General features: G+C 42.2%; 1 pseudogene across 1 annotated transcript in view; it reads right to left on the bottom strand.

Annotated features, from left to right (window-relative positions):
* LOC105518945 overlaps window positions 1–10,094 on the bottom strand; it is a 30,853-nt pseudogene extending 20,759 nt beyond the window's left edge. The window contains exons 1-2 of the transcript XR_001002900.1: window positions 9,278–10,094; window positions 7,037–7,203 (exon numbers count right to left, since the gene is read on the bottom strand). The product of XR_001002900.1 is annotated as a rab5 GDP/GTP exchange factor-like (transcript). The remainder of the gene's footprint in view (window positions 1–7,036; window positions 7,204–9,277) is intronic.
* Window positions 10,095–14,013: the final 3,919 nt, after the last annotated feature.

The raw sequence follows: 14,013 nt of genomic DNA, 5'->3' as shown, positions 1-14,013 counted from the left end.
TAATGAAAGGAAGAGGATACTCTGAAACAATGAAAAAGAGCTTAGGTGGTTATATCAATGTTAGACAAAGTAAACTTAAGAACATGGACCATATTACCAAGAACAGAGAGGGGTATCTCATCATAAAAAAGGGGTTAATTCTTCAAGAAGACACAGCAATCCTAAATATGTATATACTAATAACACTGCTTCAAAACACATAAAACAAAATTTGACAGAACTAAAAGGAGAAACAAATTCACAATGATATTTGGAGATTTCAGTATTCCTCACTTAGTAATTGACAGAGAGGTGATTTTTAAAACGTCAGTAAAGACAGAAAACTTAAATGATGCTGCCAACCAACTTGACCTATCTGGCTCTGGTAGAACACTCAACCCAATAAAAACATAATACATATTCCATCCGACAAAATAATAATGGTAGTAACTTACACACAGATAATGCCTATTATGCACTAAGTACTTTTACAATGCTATTTTGTATAATCCTCACAAGTCTATCAGGTTATACACTTATGATATTTACAAATGAGGAAGCTGAGGTCTGAATATGTTAAGTAACTTAAATAATGTTGCAGTCACTTACATAATAAAGACAAGAATTGGAACCCAGGTCTGTGCGCTTAAATCCAAAGCCTGAGCTGCTGACCATGCTACAACTACCTCAGTAAGCCAAAGAGAGGACTGAAGACTCTTCAGAAGAACACCAATCCCTCTGACTCTGGAGGTCTGTAGGCCAAAGACAGGAAACCCTACTCATTTCCTTTATTGTTTTGCTTACAACATGCTTCCCTCCCACATATACTTATCCAAAGAGACAATTTGCTTTAAAAAAAAAATCCCCTTTTAAAATATAAATGACAATTCTACTAGCTAGTTATGATCATAGAAGTTACTAAAATCAACACTTGGTTGTTTTTCTCTAAGTTTTCTAAAAATCAACCCCTACTAAGAGGCCAGAAGTTTGGATTAGAGAGTGGAAAGTCAGAGACAGTTCAGGTGTTCGATACACACGGAGGACGTGAGTTATGTCTGAACAGCCGATAGGGATTCAGTGTGTAAGATGAAAGAAGTGAAGAAGAAGGAAATATGGAAAACAACAACCTCACCCACATTACAGTTTATAGTTCTGGCTAGGGCTCAAATGCCAAGTGCAGCTTGCTCTTCAACTTAAAAGTCACCTTGTGTTTGTTTTTTGTTTGTTTGTTTGTTTTAATCAGGGTCTCACTCTGTCACCCAGGCTGGAGTACGGTGGCACAATCACAGTTCACTGCTGCCTCAACCTCCCAGACTGAAATGATCCTCCCACCTCAGCCTCCACAGTAGATAGGGCTACAGGCACTAGCTCGGTTGATTTTTTTTTTTTAAGAGATGGGATCTCACTATGTTGCCCGGGCTGCTCTTCGACTCTTGGGATCAAGCAATCCTCCTGCCTCATTTCAGTCTCCAGAACACTGGGATTACAAGCATGAGCCAGTGGACCCAGCTTCACCTTATGTTTTTAATACAGAAACAAAGCTTATGTTTCAGGTATAGCAAGTAGACCATGATTTTGGCCAAGCCTTCCATTGCCCAATCTCTCTCCCTCCCTTTTTTTTTTTTTTTTTTAAAGAAGGAGTGTCACACTCTGCTGGCCCAGCAGGAGTACACTGGTACAATCTCAGCTCGCTGCAACGCTGCCTTCCAGGTTCAAGTGATACTCCTGCCTCAGCCTCCCGAGTAGCTGGGATTACAGGCACAAGCCACCGTGCCTGGCCAATTTTTGTATTTTCAGTAGAGACAGGTTTCGCTGTGTTGGCCAGGCTGGTCTCGAACTTCTGGCCTCAAGTGATCTGCCCATCTCGGCCTCTGAAAGTGCTGGGATTACAGGCGTGAGCTACTGCACCTGGCTTGTCTCCATGCTTCTTCTACAGCCTGCAGAACAGTGAGCCAAATGAACCTCTTTCCTTTGTAAGTGACCCAGTCTCAGGTGTTACTTTGTAGTAATGCAAACGGATTAAGCCATTGTTTTATGTACCTTACAGGATAGTTACCAAATTCAGGAAAATTTACATTGATACAATACTTTTACTCAATTGAAAATCCATTGGCTGGGCGCGGTGGCTCAAGCCTGTAATCCCAGCACTTTGGGAGGCCGAGACGGGTGGATCACGAGGTCAGGAGATCGAGACCATCCTGGCTAACACAGTGAAACCCCGTCTCTACTAAAAAAATACAAAAAACTAGCCGGGCGAAGTGGCGGGCGCCTGTAGTCCCAGCTACTCGGGAGGCTGAGGCAGGAGAATGGCGTAAACCCAGGAGGCGGAGCTTGCAGTGAGCTGAGATCCGGCCACTGCACTCCAGCCCGGGCGACAGAGCGAGACTCCGTCTCAAAAAAAAAAAAAAAGAAAAAGAAAATCCATATTCCAATTTTCTCAACTGTTCACAATGTTCCCAGCCTTTGTTTCTCTCGCATGACATTTTTGAAGAACACAGGCCAGGTATCTTGTTGAATGCCATTAGATTGGGTTTCCCAGTTGTTTCCTCATGATGGGATTCAGGTTGTTAAAAATTTTCGGCTTAGATATTTCATAAATGATGTTGTGTTCTCAAAGTGTCGTGTCTGGAAGCACATGACATCTATCCTTGCCTCCTACATCACCATTTTATAGCTATCATTTCTCCATTTATAATTAATAAATAATCTGGTTGGGCATAGTAACTCATGCCTGTACTCCCAGCACTTGGAGGCTGCAGTGGTGGGATCACTTGAGGTCAGGAGTTCAAGACCAGCCTAGGCAACAAAGCGAGACCCATCTCCTGTCTCCACAAAAAAAGGAAAAAAAGAAAAATAAATAAGTAAGTAAATAAATAATTCATAGGCAGTTAATTTGAGATCATGTTCATAACTTGTTCCCTGGGAAACTCCCTCCCCTCATCCCAGATTTAGCACCCAGATAAACTTTACTTGAATCAATTTTTACTACTAACATGACTACAACTTTTTTTTTTGACATGAAGTCTCGCTCTTGTTGCCCAGGCTGGAATGCAATGGCATGATCTCAGCTCACCGCAACCTCTGCCTCCTGGGTTCAAGCGAGTCTCCTGCCTCAGCCTCCCAAGTAGCTGGGATTACAGGCATGCACCACCATGCCCAGCTAATTTTGTATTTTTTTAGTAGAGATGGGGTTTCTCCATGTTGGTCAGGTTGGTCTCGAACTCCCAACCTAAGGTGATCCGCCCGCCTTGGCCTCCCAAAGCGCTGGGATTACAGGCGTGAGCCCCTGCGCCAGCCGTATTTCTCTATTTTACTAGTTAAATTAACACATGGATTATGATTTTGTTTAATCAGTTACACTCTATTTATTGTCCTTATTTATTGATTTCTTCACTTTATTTTGTTTTTAAGAGGGAGCCTCGCTTCATGCAACCTCCGCCTCTCCCAGGTTCAAGCAATTCTCCCAACTCCGCCTCCCAAGTAGCTGGGATTACAGGCACGCACTTCCACACCTGACTTATTTGGTATTTTTAGTAGAGACAGGGTTGCGCCATGTTGACCAGGCGGGTCTTAAACTCCCGACCTTAGGTGATCTGCCCGCCTCGGCCTCCCAAAGTGCTGGGATTACAGGCGTGAGCCGCCGTGCCCGGCCTTATTGTCCTTATTTATTTTGACACTCAAATTTATCCCACACTTGACCAGTGGAAATCCCTCCAAGCTGGCTTCTGGATCTTCTGATATGTCCCCAAAATATTGAAGGGGCCCTTTTTTCCCTGCCCCAGCCCCAGAATCAGTCATTTCTCCAAGAAGCCCTAGTTCACTTTAATGAATCTAAGGTCTGGGTGGTACTGGTATTTTAACTCTAAAAAAGAAAAGATATGCTTTGTAGGATCACTGTCTTCAGATCCGTTCATGAAAGAGGTACACAAGATGATACTTGGGATAACAAGATTATAGGAGTTCTGAAAGAAGAGGGCACTTTGGAATGTATAAGCAAGTCTCTCAGCTTGGACAACCACTATGACTTCCTCTATACAGCTCACTCACCCTGACTGTGGAGACTAAAACACTTTAACTGAGTCTTTACAGTCAAGATATTCCATGTACTTTCTCTGAAGGCATATCCAACTCTACAAGAATGTGAAAATATTCTTCAAATTCCTTAGAAGGTTATTTGTATTTTGCCTGCTTCTAAGCTCCTATGTATGGCGTAAAAGCTTTCCTTTATGCTGCTAACAGAAACGAGTAAAATACCGAGAGCAAGGACATCATAGACTAAAGAAGATAAAGAATACGGAACACAAAAAGTCTGTTTCTAGTCTAGACCCAATACATTAAAACTGCACTTAGGCTAACCTTATCCACACACAATGGCCAAAGAAGTAATCAGTGTGAAATGTAAAATTTACCTGGCTAAGTTACATTAAGTGATCTGTGAAACAAAGATACAATGGAATCTTCTTTTCTAACATGGATTTTTAAATACTTTAAGGTCTTTATCCCCAGAAGCTTTCTACAGACAAAAAGCAACTAAAGAACAAAAAATCGAAAGTACAAAACTACCATCAAAAAGACGGGGGGCGGGGAGAGACAAGAACAAATGTAAAAACCATTCTGCATACATATTTTTAAAATAAAAGTCACCTGGATTGTTTCTTTTCTAAATTAATTAATTTTTTTAGAGATGGTGTCTCACTCTGCTGCCCAGGCTGGAATACAGTGGCACAATCACAGCTCACTACAGCCACTAACTCCTGGGCTCATGTAATCCTCCTACCTTAGTCTTCCAAGTAGCTGGGATTATAGGTAGGTACAAGCCACGGCACCCAGCTCCAGAATTGTTTCTTTTTAAAGCACAGCCTCAGCACTAAATTGTAAATCTCCTTTCCATAGTATAAAGCACACTGTACAGAGACTTTTGAGACACAGGTTTTTAAAACCACCAAGGAGAGTCAGCGAATATAAATGACAATTACGTATTTAAGTAACAGAAACTTAATTATATATATATATTTACTATTGATTATATATATTAAATAACCTAGGTTTCTGAAGTATACACATTGAATAAAGGAATATAATGGAAAAATATTGACCCAGGAGTTAGGAGACCCCAGTTCTCATACACAAACTCACTGTGCAACCTTGGGTAAATTAGTTAACCTTTATGTCATCTGCAAAATCAGGCTATTAGAGCTGATAATTTTATAATTTTCTTACCATTTTATCTGTTATCATAAATACTTATCATTTCACTACATACCATCAGGAAACAGACTTTAAGCTAAATAGGAATGAAGGATTTTTTTTTTTTTTGAGACAGAGTCTCACTTTGGAGTACAGTGATGCGATCCTGGCTCACCGCAAGCTCCACCTCCCAGGTTCATGCCATTCTCCTACCTCACCCTCCCAAGTAGCTAGGACTACAGGTGCTCGCCACCACAACCGGCTAAATTTTTTTTGTATTTTTAGTGGAGACAGGGTTTTAAAGGCCTTGCGCTCCCTGCAAGATTGTTCTATCAGAAGAATAACTTGCATTTTAAAAAAGCTAACCCTTACTGGAGATCTACTGTGTGTGTTGGGCACTGTGTTAAGCTCTTTACGTGCATTAACTCATTGAATCCTCATCACATGCCTCTGGTAGGTATTACTATCCCTCACTGTGGACAAGACTTGGAGTCGTTAGTCCACCCAGGGTCACAAAGCTGGTAAATGACAAAGCTAGGACTCAAACCAGGAGTGACTCCAAAGTCACCTTACTAACTACCTGGCTATCCCACCTCCTAATAAATAAATCATGAGCTCAATACAGTCTTATTTAATCTCTGGCAGGTACTAATTTTTTTCCCCTTTATAGTAGAGACAAAATTGCTACAACTGGCAGCCAACCAAGAAACAACTCATTTTTGTATTTTTTCTAGAGACAGGGTTTCACCACGTTGCCCGGGCTGGTCTCAAACTCCCAAGCTCAGGTGATCCATCCGTCATGGCCTCCCAAGTGACCTCCCAAAGCGCTGAGATTATATAAGTGTGAGCCACTGCACCTGGTATCCCATCCATGTCTTACAGAGAAGTGTGTTTTTGGTTCTATGCAATATTTCCTTATAATAAAACAAAAGGAAACACTAAAAGTCACAAAACCTAGAAGACCGGCAAGGATCTTAAGGGGTAACACTGTCTTATTATTCATTCTGTTGCCTCCAAGGGAGAAGACCTCATTACAATTACCCCGGGGTAGGAACTGGGGAGCAAGTGAGGGGGCTCCCAGAGAACAGGTCTTCTGACAGCATCAGTGGTGGTTCCCAGTCTCCCTCATTATTTCACATTGACTGCATAACTCTGAGTAACAACATACATTTTCAGAGACCGAGGCCTAACAACAAAGATCCTTTCCTGCTTCATGTTGGGCCACTTCAACTGGCTAGGATGCTCAATCGTAGAACAACTGTGACAATCCTCTTGCTGGTTACATGGCATTTTAAGAAGCACGGGGAATATGATCACCTACATACAAATCCATGCACTGGAAAATAGCTACTATGGCTCACTCTCATCCCCCCAGGAGCCCAACGTGGGCCTTTTCCTATATTCTCTCAATACACTTTCTCAAGACACAAGTTGTCTCTCAAATAAGCTCTTGAGCAGAAAATCTCTCTCAGATGACTTTCAAGCCTAGAAATCACCATTTCTGACAAGCTGTGAACAGTGATGGTATTACACCACAGAACAAACCAGGATCCACAAATAAAGACACAAAAAAATAAAACATCCAAAGAGATAAAGTCATTTGGATGGGGATGAATTTCATAAATAAAACTACCTATTTCAATTTTCTTTATTCCTCCTATAAACACATTTCTCTAAAACACAGTGTCTTTCAACCAAAGAGAGTACTGGTTTCATATATTGTCTGACCCTCAAACCCAATTTCAGTCTCAGATCTGAGCTGATGTTCTCAAAAAGTTGACAGAAATTACAAAGCTGAGCCTGTGAGCATTGTGGATCTACTCTGTGTCTTACTCAGGCAGAGAAGAAAAAAAGAGTATCAGAACATTACCCTTCTTTGATCCGACCCTGGAAGACGCACTGAAGAATTTCTTCACTGTGGTAACCTTGCGGGTCTTCTCATTGGTTTTCTTTTCTTCAAACTTGGAGAATGTGAGGGATTGGGCCCCTTGGCTGCTCTGACTGCTGGCAAAGGCCTCTTCTTCCTCCCGCTGGAGTCTGCAATTCAAGAAAGGATTAGAATGATCTAGATATTCTCCACGGTTTCTCTTTATCTGAAGGTTATTACTCCATTAATCCAGGAGTATCTAAAGATTTTAGAACTAGAGACTAAATATACCAAATCAGCCTGAGGTCTCACATAGCTACAGGATGGACTGCTCTTCATGCGCTACAGATTTCAAATGGGATCTTCTCATGCTCATTCAGCAACTGCTCTAGGGCTACATGAAAGAAATCAAGTCTAGTCCTTTTCCCTAACAAGCTCAAGGCTGGAACAGAGAAAAAGGTAAGTAAACTGCTACATAGTGGGACAGCTGCTACATTAGAGAGTAAAAATTGAGTGCTGTGAGAACACAGGAAAGAACAACTCAGTCTGCTGGAGGAGTCTGATGGGGCCTTACCACAGTGATGTTTGGGCTGGGTCTTAAAGGATACATAGGATCCTTTTTTGTTTGTTTTTTATTGAGACAGAGTGTTACTCCATCGCCCAGGCTGGGGTGCAATGGTACGATCTCGGGTCACTACAACCTCTGCCTCCCAAGTTCAAGCAATTCTCCTCCCTCAGCCTTCCAAGTTATTGAGACTACAGGCACACACCACCACACCTGACTAATAAGGCCGAATAGTATTCTAAGTGAAAGGGCATTCCAGGAAGAAGGAACTACAAATGTGCAAGCCCATGGTTTGCTTCACAACAAGCTGAATGTAGCCAGAGCACTGGGTGTGTGATGAAGAGTGATACTGGATACAGAGGAAGGCACCAGAGGGTAAGGAATCTTGACTGCTAAGACCACTATTCTGGATTTCATCATGTGGTGGGGACAACAGACTGTATATCCAAAAAGTTATCATGGTCAGAGCTGTGCTTTAGAAAGATCATGCAGGTAGCTGCGTGAACAACTTGAAGGGTAGAGAAACTAGAGACAGGGACAAGAAGTAAGAGTATATTACAAAGGTTTAAGTAAAAGAAAATAAGTGCCTAGAAAATAGTAGAAAAGGTAAAATTCAAAAGACTTTTCTGAGTTGGAAGAAATAGAACTTGGTCAAGTTGTAGGTAGCAAGGGAGATAAAACAGAAATAAAAAATGAAAACAAGATTTTTTAGCTAGCTTGGTAAATAGTGATGCCATTAAATTGACTCAAGAGAAGGATTAGGAGGAAAATGTTCAGAATGGGGAGAATAATGAATAAAAGCAATAAATTTGGCTTTGGATTAGCTGCATGTGAACCATCTGTAATAATTACCAAACACAGGCCGGGTGTGGTGGCTCACGCCTGTAATCCCAGCATGCAGGGAGGCCAATGTGCCCTGCTGGATCACTTGAGCTCAGGAATTTGAGACCAGCCTGGGCAACATGGTGAAACCCTGTCTCTACATAATATACAAAAATTAGCTGGGCATGGTGTCATGCTCCTGTAGTCCTAGCTACTTGGGAGGCTGAAGTAGAAGGATCACTTGAGACCCGGAAGCAGAGGTTGCAGTGAGTCAAGACTGCACTACTGTACTCCAGCAGGGATGACAGAGCAAGACCCTGTCTCAAAACAAACAAACAAACATAAAACTCAAGCACTATCTATAAGACAGTGGTTCTCCAAGTGTGATTCCCCAGACAGCAGGAGCAGCAGCATCACCAGGCAACTTGTTAGAAATGCAAATTCTCTAGTCTTACTCCCAAGCTACTAAAATCAGAGACTCTGAGGGTAAGGTCCAGCAGTCACTGCTTTTACAAACTTTTCAAGTGATTTAGCAGGGTCACAATTAAAAGCAGTAAGAAACAGAAATGCCTATCTCCATTCTTCCACTCCAAGGAGCTTACTGTCTAAATTTGAGAACTAAGACTAATACAACCCAAAGAAAATAATCAGAAGTTAAGACATACACAAAATGAAGAAACTACTGAAAGCTGTTCATTAAAGGCTGACTGAGAAGAAGAGGAGAAAACATCCTTTTCCTTAATATTAAACTGACGTGCTGATAGCTCAATGCAGAAGAGAAAAATGTATTTGGACGGTGACAGAACTATGTATCCAGTCATGTCACTGTTCAACCCCTCCTAGTTAAATTCTTTTACCGCTCCGCCAGCTCCCAGTCCTCCTGCATCTCCTTCGGCCTGGCTTTGTGCTACTCTTCCCTCCAGTACTTGGAGCAGAAACCCTGCCAGGCTGGGTTGCCGTAGTAACCACATCCTTTCTTGCACAGGATCCACGTGAATTCCTCCACGTTCAGACTTCAGGCTCATCTTCTTCCTGCTAACCAATGAACAAACAACAAAGTGCTGTTGAAAATGAATCATCATTCTACTAACTAAAATCTTACCAATTATGATCAAAAAGTGAGTGATTCCATTATCTTCAAGCCGTAAGAGGGAAGAAGGGAATGAAGGAGGGAGGGAAGGAGGGAGGGAAAGAGGGGAGAAAGGAAGAAGAAAAAAAAAGTTATATATAGTAAATTCCTGCCACAGTTACATTAAAGAAAGACTTATTCCCTGCCCAAAATACAAAGAACCCATTAAGAAAGAGCTAACATTAGATTAAAGACCTAAATGTATGGGCTTGAAACTAGAAAACTCCTAGAAGAAAACTTAGGGGAAAAGCTTCCCGACACTGGATTTTGTAAGGACTTCTAGGATATGACACCAAAAGCACAGGCAACAAAAGCAAAGTCAGACAAATACATTAATTCCATCACACTTGAAAATGTCTGCACAACACAGGAACCAAATGACAGAGTAAAAGGAACAACACACAGAAAGGGAGAACATATCTGCAACCACATATCTAATAAGGGGTTAATATCCAGAATATAAAGGAACTCTGACCACTCAATAACAAAAAAACCAACATAATCTGGTTAACGAATGGGAAAAGGACTTCAATAGACAATTCTCCAAAGACATACCAACAGCCAATAAACATGTGAAAAAGTGCTCAACATCACTAATCAGGGATATGCAAATCAAAACCACAACGAAATATCTCTTCATACCCATAAGGATGACTACTATAAAGAAAAATATTCAGTTTTTGAAGTGGTGGCAAATAAGCATATGAATACTTCTTCAACATTGTTCAGTCATTAGAGAAATGCAAATTAAAACCACCATGAAATATCACTCAAACCATTAGAATGGCTAAAACAAAAAATACTGACACAGCCTGGGCAACATGGCAAAACCCAGTCTCTACCAAAAAAATACAAAAAAAATTAAGCAGGGATGGTGATGCATGGCTGTGGTCCCAGCTACTCAGTAGGCTGAGGTGGGAAGATCACTTGAGCCTGGGAGGTGGAAGTTGCAGCAAGCCAATATCATACCACTGCACTCCAGCCTGGGTGACAGAGTGAGACCCCACCTCAGGAAAAAATAAATACTGACAATACCAAGTGATGGCAGGGACGCAGAGTAACTACCACCCTCATACATTCCTAGTGGAATACAAAATAGTACAGACACTAGAGAAAACACTTTTATAGTTTCTCAAAAATGTATACATACAATGACCATCCAACCATGCAATCCCTCTCCTGGGTATTTCCTCTAGAGAAATAAAAACTGCTATTTACAAAATTCTATACACAAACAGTTATAGTAGCATTATCTGTGATGACAAAAAATGACCACTAAAATATCCTTCAATGGGAGAATGAATAAACAAACTATGGCACATCCATACAACAGAATGCTACTCAGGAAAACAACAACAGGTATCAGTACACCCAACAACTTTGATGAATCTCAAAGGCTTTATGCTGATAGAAGCCAGCATCTTAGTTCCTTCTGGCTACAGGAACAAAATATAATAAACTGGGTAGGTCACAAAAAACAGAAATTTATTTCTCACAGTTCAGGAAGCTGGCAAGTTCAAGATCAAGAAGTCAACAGATGTTGGTGTCTCCTGGTTCACTGAAGGTACCTTCTCCCTGCGTCCTCACATGGTGGGAGGGGAAGACGGGCTAGGCTCTCTGAGGTCTCTTATAAGGGCACTTATAAGCCTCAGTGATGGGCGCTCCACTTTCATGAACTACTCACCTCCCAAAGGCTCTACCTCCTAGAAGCATCACCTTGCGGTTTAGAATTTCAACATATGAATTCGGGGGACACACAAAGATTCAGACCATAGCAGCCATCTTAAAAGTTTACACACTGTATGATTCCATTTAGGAACTAGGAGTAGGAAAGGATGTGACTACAAAGGATTAGCACAAGAAAGTTTTCTGGGTGATGAAACTTCTGTATTCTGATTGTGGAGGTGTTTACATAAATCTATTAAAATTTAAAAATTCTGGCCGGGCACAGTGGCTCACGCCTGTAATCCCAGCACTTTGGGAGGCCGAGACGGGCGGATCACGAGGTCAGGAGATCAAGACTGGTTAACACGGTGAAACCCCATCTCTACTAAAAATACAAAAAAATTAGCTGGGCGTGGTGGCAGGCGCCTGTAGTCCCAGCTACTCGGGAGGCCGAGGCAGGAGAATGGCGTGAACCTGGGAGGTGGAGCTTACAGTGAAGCGAGATTGCGCCACTGCACTGCAGAATGGGAGACAGAGCCAGACTCCATCTCAAAAAAAAAAAAAAAAAAAAAAATTCCCAGAACATTATACTCCTCCCAAATCAATTTTACTCTATGATTTTTTAATTGGCCAGACATGATCGCTCACGCTTGTAATCCCAGCACTTTGGGAGGCGGAGGCAGGTAGATCACCTGAGGATAGGAGTTTGAGACCAGCCTGGCCAACATGGCAAACCCTGTCTCTATTAAACATACAAAAATTTGCCAGGAGTGGGGGCAGACACCTGTAATCCCAGCTACTCAGGAGACTGAGACACGAGAATCACTTGAACCCGGGAGGTGGAGGTTGCAGTGAGCCAAGATCACACCACTGCACTCCAGCCTGGGCAACAGAGCAAGATGCCATCTCAAAATAACAGAAAACAAAACAAAACAAAACAAAACTTGAGAGGCAATTTCTAGGTTGGATTAGGGAGAAGTACAGAACAGGAGACACAGAAATTGACCAGGAGACAACTACAATTAGAGGACTAGAGGTATCACAGTGGGTAGCTAGGTGTGGTGGCGCTGACCTGTAATCCCAGCTACTCGGGAGGCTGAGGCATGAGAATTGCTTGGACCTGTGAGGCAGAGACTGCAGGAAGCCGAGATCGCAACAGGGCACTCCAGTCTGGGCAACAGAGTGAAACCCTGTCTCAAAAATAAATAAATAAATAAATATGTAACACAGTGGGAATGGACAGATGAAAATCTACCTCAGAGGTAAGATCTGTAAGAGTTACTTAATGAGACTTGGCAGGGAGAGGGAAATCAAATAACATTAAGAAATCCCGGCTGGGCGCGGTGGCTCACGCCTGTAATCCCAGCACTTTGGGAGGCTGAGGCGGGTGGATCACCTGAGGTTGGGAGTTCTAGATCAGCCTGACCAACATGGAGAAACCCCGTCTCTACTGAAAATACAAAAAAATTATCCAGGCATGGTGGTGCATGCCTGTAATTCCAGCTACTCAGGAAGCTGAGGCAGGAGAACTGCTTGAACTCGGGAAGCAGACATTGCAGTGAGCCGAGATGGTGCAATTGCACTCCAGCCCCGGTAACAAGAGCGAAACTCTGTCTCAAAAAAAAAAAAAAAAAAGGTAGTAAGTGGCAGAGTCATCACTAAGCTTCCCCCCCGCTTTTCCCTTTTTTTTTTTTTTTTAGAAGACAGGGTCTGTCAGGCTGGAGTACAGTGGTGGATCACAGCTCACCGCAGCCTTGACTTCCTGAGCTCAAGCAATACTCCCACCACTCAGCCACCATGCCTGGCTAATAGTTGTATTTTTTTGTAGAGGCAGTGTTTTGCCACGTTACCCAGGTGGTCTTGAACTCCTGGGCTCCAGTAAGCCTACACTTAGTATGCCAAGTCCTGGGTTTCAAATTATTTTGAAAGTTTGAACTAATCTTGCCATTATCATCCTGCTGTCCCTTCCCTTCCAAGAGAAATGGGCAAAAGGAAATACCTATTTTTTCGCATAGATCAATTAACTTTTTAAAATTTTGTACTGTAAGTATGATAGTACTAGTCGATGTTACTAAAATAAACATAGTTTGGAGAGTCTGCCTAGCACATGTGCAAATACCTCCTGTGTATCAGGAAACTATCCTCTCAATCCACAAAGATAAGCTGGCGGCAGCTACATTTGTATAAGGTGAATGGTCCCCCAGTTCAGGGTCACAGAAGATTCTCTCCAACTGTGTTAGAGTCTTTTGCTTGGAGTTTTGGAAATGGGACTAAGTCGGGGCTGTTCTCTTGAATGATGAAACTGTGTAACATGATCAGCTTCCATCAAGTGGTCTGAATATCAGGACAGTCTACAGAGTGAAACAGACATACCCCAAGAAGCAGAGAAAAGTAGAAGGCCCGTAGGGCCTGAGTGACTTCAATCTCCCAGATCCAATCCCTGGCTAAGGTTTCGCTGCATGCCCACTCTCAGATTCTGAGACAAACACACTGGTCCCCTAACTGCTTTTTTCTTTTTTTAAGCTGGTTCCAGTAGAGCCTATTATCTATGCCAAAAGACTTCTACAGATGCTTTTTAAGAGCTAGAAAAACATTAAAGAGTGCTCTGTGCATTACTTGGCATACATTAAAAGCTCTATATGTATTAGACAGAAACAATAACAATAGCTCTGAGTCTAAGAAGACTGATTTGATGGCCAGGCGCGGTGGCTCATGCCTATAATCCCAGCACTTTGGGAGGCTGAGGCAGGCAGATCACCTGAGGTCAGGAGTTTGAAACCGGCCTGACCAACATGGTAA

This window comes from Colobus angolensis, unplaced genomic scaffold (assembly GCF_000951035.1).
Source record: "Colobus angolensis palliatus isolate OR3802 unplaced genomic scaffold, Cang.pa_1.0 Scaffold333, whole genome shotgun sequence".
NCBI classification, from domain to species: domain Eukaryota; kingdom Metazoa; phylum Chordata; class Mammalia; order Primates; family Cercopithecidae; genus Colobus; species Colobus angolensis.
This window is presented reverse-complemented; position numbering and strand designations above follow the sequence as displayed.